Source organism: Denticeps clupeoides, chromosome 4 (assembly GCF_900700375.1).
Source record: "Denticeps clupeoides chromosome 4, fDenClu1.1, whole genome shotgun sequence".
NCBI lineage: Eukaryota > Metazoa > Chordata > Actinopteri > Clupeiformes > Denticipitidae > Denticeps > Denticeps clupeoides.
Window position 1 is genome coordinate 12,154,019 of NC_041710.1, and position 10,194 is coordinate 12,164,212.

Consider the following 10,194-nt stretch of genomic DNA (forward strand, 5'->3'; position numbering starts at 1 on the left):
ACCGTAGAATTTACAGTGCAAAACCGTAATCAGTTTTACAGAGTAAGACCTTACATTTAACAGTTAAAAACATACGAAAATACGGTTTATTGCAGGAAAATTAACAATATACTGTATTATCCATTACAGAAAAGACATGAATTTCATGTTTTTTACATGTGCAAAAATGTGTTTTTGGAACATTCTTGTGTGAAACCCATGGCATCACATGTGAAAACCCATGAGATAACATGATGTTATTAAACCTGCTTGTGTTGATTTCAGTCAATGCTCTCTAAAAAATGTCATATTCATGCCTTGAGTTTTTTGTAATCTGTACACATTGGAAATGTATAAGTAGTTACTTTACTTTACTTTACTTTATTTAGCAGACGCTTTTATCCAAAGCGACTTACAAGAGGAAGACACCAGCAATTCTCGTTCGATTTCAATAGATTTCTATAGTAGTTGTTATCATAAAATATTGTATTGTAGTGTTTTAAAGAACCACTCCTCTGGACTGGAAACGTTCTTAGGGTGTACTCACACTAGGCACGGTTGCCGAGTACGAGTCTGGCCTGCACTCACATATGCTTTCAGCACGCTTACGTCATTATGGTGGGCGGGGTTTCAGGAGAAACAGGAAGAGCGGCGCTCTCGCTGATCGCATTCGGTTGGCTAGATGGTTTGATGCCGTCGACAGCGTAATACCATTGGAATTTATCTTTTTCATCTGCAGAGCTGCCAGATTTAAGGTGCATCCCACACCTTTAAATACTGTGCCTGCAGTTTTTTAACCTTGTCTCGGCACTGCTCGGTGGTTCTTTGGTATCCCCGATGAAGAAGATAATCCCGTATTTTGCAAAACATATCGGAGTTTTTATGCGTTTTGTCCACCTGTTGTTGTATGCTCTAATCTGCCCAAATTTCCAACAAACATTGCACCTTTCCCTTTCCCCGCCATGTTGGTTTTGGAACGTCGCAAAAACGTGACATCACGCGTACTGTTCCGTTGTGTTTTGTGTGGTACTGTAAATTGTGTGTTTTGATAGGTATGTCCTGTCTGTGTCCAGTGTATTGTTTTGCTGTAATTAGCAGTGGTTTTACTTTTTAAGGGTGTGTGAAACGAAATCTGAAATTCTACGCTCTGTTTTGTCTCTGCTCTCAGGAATTAGTTGAAAGTATTTGAAAGATAACCGTTAAGCATCGTCCAATCATGATAAAATTGCGCCTTGGCCAAAGAATTTGATTGGCTGAGCTCTCATTGGCGCGGAGCGTTTGCGTTTCAGCACGTCGGCAGTGGACAAGTGGCGAACGATTATTGCTTTGACTGAGCAGAACTACAAACTGGTGGGAATGTGAAGTAATATAAATGTGTCTGGGCAAATTGGTAAGTTGAATTAAATCGTTTGAAGAAGTGTGTGGTTTTAAACACGAGTAGCATGTACCCTGTTTGTGGCGCATGAATATATCTTCGCAGCGCATGTAAAATTTGCAAGCACGATGTGAAACAGCATTTAGGTTGTTAAGTTAAAGGGACTCTTTTGTGCATTGCAGGGGACAATTTGGGGTCTCATAATATCGGTGGATTCACAGAAAATTTCAGTTTTTCTGAATATTTCTGCAGGTATTGCCGGATAACACGAACAGATTTTCAAACAGATCCAAATGCATGTGGACCTCAGCGCACTCCTGAAAACTCCAAATCTGCAGTAGACATTTTACAGTCTGAAGAACAACAAAACGTTGAAGGTATAATATCTGACTCAATTTTTAATTCATTAAATTACTTCAATGTTTGTGTGCCTGGCCTGCCACCTTGTTTAGGCCATGACATTTTTGAGGGTATCCTTTCCTATGATTTAGGCCTTTACCTGAAGTACTTCATAAAGTAGAAAAAGTGGTTCACTTATTCAATTCTGAATAGACTCATTAAGAAATTTAAGTACAGTGGCTCTGATGCGTTGAGTAAGCTATGTGCAGTAAACTCCAATGGAGTAAAGCTTTCTGGTCAGGCTATTCAGAACTGGAATTTTCTAAGACTTCTTCCTGTGATCATGTGTGACAAGGTGAAAGAGCCCACAGATGATGTTTGGCAGTTGACCCTTCAGCTAAAAGACATTGTGGAGCTCATTTGTGCACAGAAAATTTCATTGCCAGAGGTTGCGTACCTTGACGTTCTTATCCAAGAATATCTTGCTTGTAGATTTTCTTTCTTTCCAGGACATAGGTTAAAGCCTAAGCATCACTACTTGCGACATTACCCTGCACTGATTTTAAAGTTTGGTCCTTTGATCAGGTTGTGGACAATGCGCTTTGAAAGTAAGCACAGTTACTTTAAAAGATGTGCTAGGAACTTAAAGAATTTCAAAAACCTGTGCTCCACTCTCTCTGAAAGGCATCAAATGTACCAGGCCTATCTGTCAGAAGGGTCAACGTGTGATCTAAGTTTGAGGGAAAAAAACAGCACTGCATTTTACCCAGAGCTGTATGGTGATTCTGTTAAAGATGCAGTAAGGCAGTTTGGATTTACAGAGAATACCAACGTCCCAGCAGAAGTAATGTACTGGGGTATGTTATACAAAACATTTTTTGGTTAATTTATAATTTATGTGAATTATTATTTTGGTTGTCTTTCAGAAATGGGTGATTCAGAGCTAAACACTTTAAACATCAGCAATGCCATTGATGCTGTATTACCTGAACTCTCAATCGCAACTAAAAAATCTCTTGAGGACACCTTAAAGTCACTTGGAGTGGAGTCCCCAGAAGATTCAAGCCAGGAAATTTATTTCTGTTCTAAAGGAGACCAGTAAGTCCAAGTATTTGTTTCCATTACAAAAAAGGGATGGTTTAATATTAAAATGAAAATTCTGATTGTTCCAAAATGTGTATACATTTCTTTGTTCTGCTAAACACAAAGGAAGATATTTGGAAGAATGTCAGTAACCAAGCAGATCTCATTCCCATTTACTGCCTGTTTGGTTACTGGCTTTCTTACAAATATCTTCCTTTGTGTTTAGCAGAACAAATAAATGCATACATGTTTGGAACAATCTGGGAGTGAGAAAGGATGACAGAATTTTCATTTTTGGGTGAACTATCCCTGTAATGGTCAGACATAATTATTACTTTTGTTACCTAAAAGTAGCAGTTTTGTTTTTTTGTTGTTATTTTTGGTTATTTGTTCTGTTTAATACATTTTATTTTAACAGTGAGGCAAAATATTAGTATGTCCGTTAAAGTAACTGTACAACTGTAAAAAGTTTGTCTGTAATTTACTTACTATCTTGTCATTCTAAATGAACACCTGGTTTTGAATAACAATAGGGCAACAAACTATTCCTGGTCCAACTAAGTACGTACCTATGTCTTTTTTTTTTTTTACAGCACAAATTTCTGAAAGAGGAAGTGAAGGTTCTCATGAAATCTACATACTACAGTCAACGAAAAGATATCAACAAAGGAACAGACATGAAAACCCTTACTAAAGAGTGTCCATTTTTGTTTCAGGAAAGTGGAATGGAAGTGCACTTTAAAGACCTCACAGGGATATCACTTAAAGAGATCTTCCTAAACAGCATTGACACAAAGGGAAACAGGCTGTTGAACTTCATGAGGAATGTTTGTGCAACCAGGAACAAGCGTGTCTTACGGGCTGTCACAAAACTTCAAGTTTTGAGAGGACAGACAAATGGTTGATTCTTCTACTTCTCAAAATTCTTGACTTGATTCTTCTACTTCTCTCCTATTTTGATGAGAAAGAGGCGCTCCTTCTTCATTATGTAGAAGAGACAAGCCTTGAAAAGGATGAAGAGTTGGGAAACTTGCCTGTGACCCCTTGCATCATTGTCTGTGGTAAGTTTAAGTTTTATTCATATACAGTAACACCCTCAAAGCTTTAATGATTAAATGTTTATCTATAAAGTTGAGTTTATATATTTTACCAGTGGTGGTCTGTGCCTCCTCTTCTGGAAAGACACCTGCTTAACCCTCAACTCTGATTTCACAATAATATTAAGTGAGTATCTAGCAAACACAAGTGTCAATTTTATCATGAACCCTATGTGAAATAGTTTTTCAGTGCAGTACAAAATAAACTGCAATTTGTCTAACAGTCATATTTGCAAATACTCTATTACCTTGCTACATGTACATAACTTCATTGCATTGAAATGTATCCACAGGACCCTCCTGATATGCTGCTGATCGATTCATGCTCAGTGTGGACCGCAAGATTGTGAATGATGACATCACTACATTCATCGCTGCTGTTAGCCTAATGTTCGGCAGTTATTACTGTTTCAACATTCACTACCCTACTGAATTGGCATCAGTGCTTGAATTTTTGCAAAGGTATGTAGAGACACCTAGGAGGGTAGGTTCACTTTATAGTACCTCACAAAAGTGAGTACATTCCTTACATTTCATTATTTTATCTTCTTAAGGGACAATACTGTAGAAATAAAATATGGGTATATTTTAGAGTAGTCAGTGTGGTGTTTGTATTGCAGTATATATGTTCGGTCCACTGAAAATAACTTTACATACATACATTAATATCAAAATAGCTGGCAACAAAAGTGAGTACACCTTATGTTTTACCAGATTTATGTTGTTTAACCATGCAAAGCCACATGTCCTCTTTATCATGTTCATGTTTTTGTCTGCTTGACAGGACCATACAAGTTTGTGTATCTTGTTTTGGAGCAGTTAAAATTTGGTGCTTTTAGTACGATTTTCTCATACCATTGAATGTTCAACATGGCACCTTATAGCAAAGAACTCTCTGAGGATTTGAGAATTAAAATTGTTGTTCTCCACAAAGATGGCCTAGGCTGTGAGATTATTTTCAGGCTTCCGAGTGTAACCCACCTTGCAAAACCTCTGTATGACCCTGACAACTGTACTGTAAATCGGTGTCAGATTGTTACCAATATTATAGCCTATAGCCTTGCTCATCTTTGTGGAGAGCAACAATTGTAATTCTCAAATCATCAAAGAGTTCTTTGCTCTAAGGTGCCATGTTTAACATCCAGTGGTTGGTATGAGATAATTGGACTCAAATAACCAAATTTTAACTGCTCTAATACAAGATACACAAATTTGTATGGTCCTGTCAAGCAGGCAAAGACATGACGAATAGGACATGTGGCTTTGCATGGTTAAACAACATACATCTGGTAAAACATAAGGTGTACTCACTTTTGTTGCCAGCTATTTTGACAATAATGGCTGTATGTTAAGTTATTTTCAGAGGGCAGGAAATCTATACTGCTATACAAACAGCACATTGACCGCTCTAAAAATATATCCATATTTCATTTCTATAGTATTGTCCCTTAAGAAAATATACTAAAATAATTGCTGAAATGTGAGGGGTGTACTCACTTTTGTGAGACTGTGTATGTGGCTCCATTTACAGAGGTTTTCAATGTTGTTTTTTCTTTTCAAGGTGTTTTTTCATCATCAATCCTGAAAAGGGCACAAAGGTGGTGGAAAAGAAGAACAAAAAACAACTCCCAGTGAACCCAAGAGTCTTCACCTTAATCTCTGACCTTTCGGATTACAAGTGGCGAGAGACATTGTAAATGGCCTGCAAAGGTGCCCAGCAACTTGTGTTGTTCCTTGTTCTGCTTTAGTAGTTATTAATGTAAATGTTCAACTTAAACTTTACCTATCTAACTAAAGTGTCAGTTAGATAGCGGAATCTAAATTTTAAATGCATAGTCTTGACCGATTTCTTGTCTGATTTTAAGACTGATCTTAAGCCATTGTATACTTATGATAAAACACAAGAACAGAAAAAAAACACTAATGTTTAAATGCCTGCCAGTCTTTATTAAAAATACTTGGGACCACACTGATGTGTAAGTTTTTATTAGATTTTGATGGGTTTTGATGATTTGACTTACAAGTTACATTGCTATTTTACCTTTATCTCTTCTTGCTCCCAGCTAATGTGATAAAATGGTGCTTTCATAGAATTGCTGAATGAATTCACTTATGTTCAGTTTATTTATATTAAAAATAATTCAACAGCATTTACATATTTAATGTTTTTTCCTTAGTTTAAATAGTTTTCTGTCTGCTTTGTGAAATAATTATAGGTTTTAACGTATTTATTACAACATAAACCTATAATTTAGACAGTTCTGAGCTGTAAAAAATATGGTAACAAGCCGTAATTATTACAACAAAAACCTTTAAATTAGACAGTTCTGAACTGTAAAAAACATGGCCATGAACCGTAAATATTACAATGTAAACCCTGGAATTTGACGGGTCTAATTTTTTTTTATAGCAAAATAAATGTTAATTAGACGGTTATAAACCGTAAAAAAAACAATTAAAATCCGTAAAATATACAGTACAGTTAGTGCAATCCTGTAAAACCAATAACGTTGCTACCGTATTTTTCACGGTAAAGTTCTGGCAACCACAGCTGCCGGTTTTTTACCGTAAAATTTACGGTTTATTTTTTACAGTGTAGTGACATTATTTACATCCGAATTGAATGAGAGACCTGCATCAATGATGACACCTAGATCCTTTACTTCAATACTTGGTGAAGTATTTAACCAGATTAATGTAAAAATAAATATAGCATTCTTTCACCTTAGAAATATTGCGAAAACAAGAAATATCATTTCAATGCATGATGCAGAAAAGTTGGTCCATGCATTTATTACATCAAGGTTAGATTACTGCAATGCATTACTGCCTGGATGCTCAGTAGGTGCATGAGTAAACTCCAGCTAGTACAGAATGCTGCAGCCAGAGTTCTAACTAGAACTAGGAAATTTGACCACATCACATCAGTCTTACAATCACTGCACTGGTTACCCATCAAATTTAGGATTGACTACAAAATCCTACTTTTGACCTATAAAGCTCTAAATGGTCTCACCCCGCAGTACCTGAGTGAACTTTAGTTCTTTAAGAACCGCCACATCCCTGCTGCTTCTGTTTGTTTTCTCCGAGACACGGAATCAAGCACCCAGACTACTGGCAGACCCCAGTGAAGAGATAAATCCTGGTTCCTAACAACTGCTAAACGATAACTCAGCACGAAACGAACCAGAGGGTCACCACAGCCACCACCACCGTTACAACTACAGCTTCAGGGATCTTCAAGTGGACCAGTAACATCATTATGGACACATAATCTAGACCATGACACTGGACTACATTCTGGACTTCTCCAACCCTACAACTGTAGGACTTATTATTATATCATCCCCAACCCTGCACTGACACCATTTGCAGACTCACTCTACCCTGGAAGGGGGTCCCTCTCTGTATCATTCCTTCCCAAGGTTTCTTCCTTTCTTTTTTCTCTCTCCTAGAGTTTTTTTGTGTGGAGTTTTTCCTTGTGTGCAGAAGGGTCAAGTGTGGGGGTGTCAACTGTTGGGCCTGTCAAAGCCCATTGAGACATACTGTATGTGATTTTGGGCTATATAAGAAATAAATGTTGTTGTTGTTGTTGTAAAGGATCAATCAAACTGAAACAATACCATTTCACTTCTCCCTCTCCGAGCATGATATGAATGAATGAGGCTTTAACTGCTTAACTGCTGTCTGGATGAGACCCGAACCTGATCTCAGGCCTGTATGGACTGTTCTCACCTTTGTGCTTCCCTCACACACATTTTTGTGTGTTTTTAATTTTAATCTTTACTTTCATCTTGTTTCTTTCGGTTGTTTCTCATTCTCCTGGCCCTGTGTTCTTCTCGTTATAATAATCTCTTGTAGTTGGGGCTAGAATCAGCTTGACAGAATTCTGCTGCTGTTTTCATTCTTTTATACCTACCGTTTCTGGATTACGTCTCAGATGTGTATTGAAGGTAGTGTAATGCGGTAATGAGATGCGGCGTGCGTGTGTGTGTGTCTGTGCGTGTGTGTGGGGAGGAGGGGGTCTGGGCAGGGTGGAGTGAACTGGAGACGGGAGGTTTGTGGTCTGGCGCTCATTAAGGCCTGAGTCTGGTAATGGAAACCGTATGTTTCAGAGTCTCACACACACAGACACACACACATCAGAATGCAGTGATATGCACACACAGCAAACACTCACTGGTACACAACACACACACACACACACACACAAGCCCTTGTCCCTTACAGGAGCGTTTAAAAGCCGATCTATTTTGAAGCTATAGGCAGACGCCATATTAAAGGGTAATCGGAGCATGATGCAGATCGCAGAGCCGGTGGTGTGTGGAGGGTAAATGCAGAAAACAGGCCCCGCGCTCGGGTACACGTGCAGGAAGCGTGCGTCATTTTCCTCACACGTCACCCACTCCAAAAACCATTACAGGCGATCGTTGCGATGCACAGCAAGCACAGCATACGGTGCGCACAACGAAACCTTGGTGAGCAGTGGGCAGCCGTGACAGGCGCCCAGGGAGCAGTGTGGGCCACTTTGCCGCCTCAGTGGCACCTTGGCGGTGCCTTCTGGGATCTGAAGGGAAAAGGCAATCAGCAATATTCCAAGGAAAGATTCCATAGATGTGGTGTCTGTGAGCTGGATTGCGGGGTGCGGAGTTGGAAGGTGTCGCTGACGATCGGGACGCTTCTGCGGCGCCATCTGGCGGCTGCGACGCAGAATCACGCAGGTCAGCAGTGAGATGAAAGCTGTTGAACTAAACAACAAAAAAAATACAACGAAAAATACAATATGTGTAAAAATATGTAAACATGTAATGTCGACGGTTATACAATTAAAGGCCAAAACTGGTTTTCGAATAAACTACATCTGGAAAGTATTCACAATGCATCACTTTCCCAATTTTTTTGATATGTTATTATTTCAAAATTGATTGAATGCGTTCACCTGAGGTTTTGGGAAACTTATTAAAAATAAAAAATCTGAGAAATCCCATGCACATCACATGTATTCACAGCCTTTGCCATGAAGTTCAAAACTGAGCTGAGGTGCCTCCTGTTTCCCCTGATCATCCTTGAGATGTTTCTGCAGCTTAATTGGAGTTGACCTGTGGAAAAAACAGTTGATTGGACCTGTTTTTGAAAGGTACACGCCTTCTATATAATGTTCCACATTTCAGAGCACAAACCAAGCATGAGTTCAAAGGAATTATCTGTAGACCTCAGAGACAGGATTGATACAGAAGGTTACAGAACAATTTCTGCCATTTTGAAGGTCCCAATAAGCACAGTGGTCTCCATTATCCATTAGTGGAAGAAGTTCAAAACCACCAAGACTCTTCCTAGAGCTGGTCGACCAGCTTAGTCTGGGAGGTGACCAAGACCCTGATGGTCCTCTGTGGACAGAGGAGAACCTTCTAGTGGGACAACCATCTCTGCAGCAATCCACCAGTCAGGCCTGTATGGTAGAATGGCGGAAGCCACTCCTTAGTACAAGGAACAAGACAGCCCGCCTGGAGTTTGCCAAAAGGCACCTGAAGGAGTGAACTCCTCGGTGCGAATGCCAGCAATAGAAAACAGTTTTTTCCCGTTCTCATTATGGGGTGTTGTATGTAGAATTCTGAGGGGGAAATGCATTTGATCAATTTTGGAATAAGGATGCAATATAACAATGTAGAAAAAGCGATGTGACTACTTTCCATATGCACTGTATATGTGGATGCCATGAGAGGTCACTTCAATGTTTAATTAATGAACCAAAATTCTGTAATTTGATATTCCTGAATGGACAAAATTAAATTTTAGGCCAAGTTTCATGCAATGATTCAATCACCAGTGATCTCATCAGTTCTGTGAGTGATGTCACCCTCCCTGCACTCCACTGCTCCAGCCAGCATTAACGTTGTGGGTGAAAGTCACAGCTCAGGCAGTCCAACTCTGCTTTGTGAACACTAGTGTCATCATGCACTGGATAGGAGTGAATCTCCAAAAAAATTTAAACTTTAAAAGTCTATAGAAGTGCACATATTTGAAAACGTAGTAGAAGACAAATTCGCAGATATGGTTTTACAGAGAAGGGCCAAAAACATTTGTAAAATAAATAGAACACACTTTCAAAAGGGATCAACTGAGCAAATAAAAAATCCCTGGGGCAAGAGCCTATACTTTCTTAAAACTCCTAAATCTAATGAAAGGGAAAGGGACTTGTTTATCGGTCCAGTTGTTTTAGTGCGTCTAGTGATCAGAATATGCTTTTTGTTAGCATTTCGCATGGAGAAAACTGGAATTTGGCCACTTTGCAACAGATCTGCTGAACATGTGCTTTCAGCC

General features: G+C 39.0%; 1 long non-coding RNA gene across 3 annotated transcripts; it reads left to right on the plus strand.

The window, feature by feature from the left end:
• Positions 1 to 73: 73 nt before the first annotated feature.
• Positions 74 to 5,842, plus strand: LOC114788883 (uncharacterized). Of its 3 annotated transcripts, none has more exons than XR_003749584.1 (8): positions 74 to 1,369; positions 1,537 to 1,731; positions 2,620 to 2,791; positions 3,370 to 3,396; positions 3,493 to 3,837; positions 3,930 to 4,000; positions 4,167 to 4,335; positions 5,435 to 5,842. It is a non-coding gene; the product is annotated as an uncharacterized LOC114788883 (long non-coding RNA). The 3 variants fall into 3 exon arrangements; XR_003749583.1 differs by having other exon boundaries at positions 75 to 1,369; positions 1,607 to 1,731; XR_003749582.1 differs by having other exon boundaries at positions 499 to 1,731.
• The last annotated feature ends 4,352 nt before the right edge of the window (positions 5,843 to 10,194 follow it).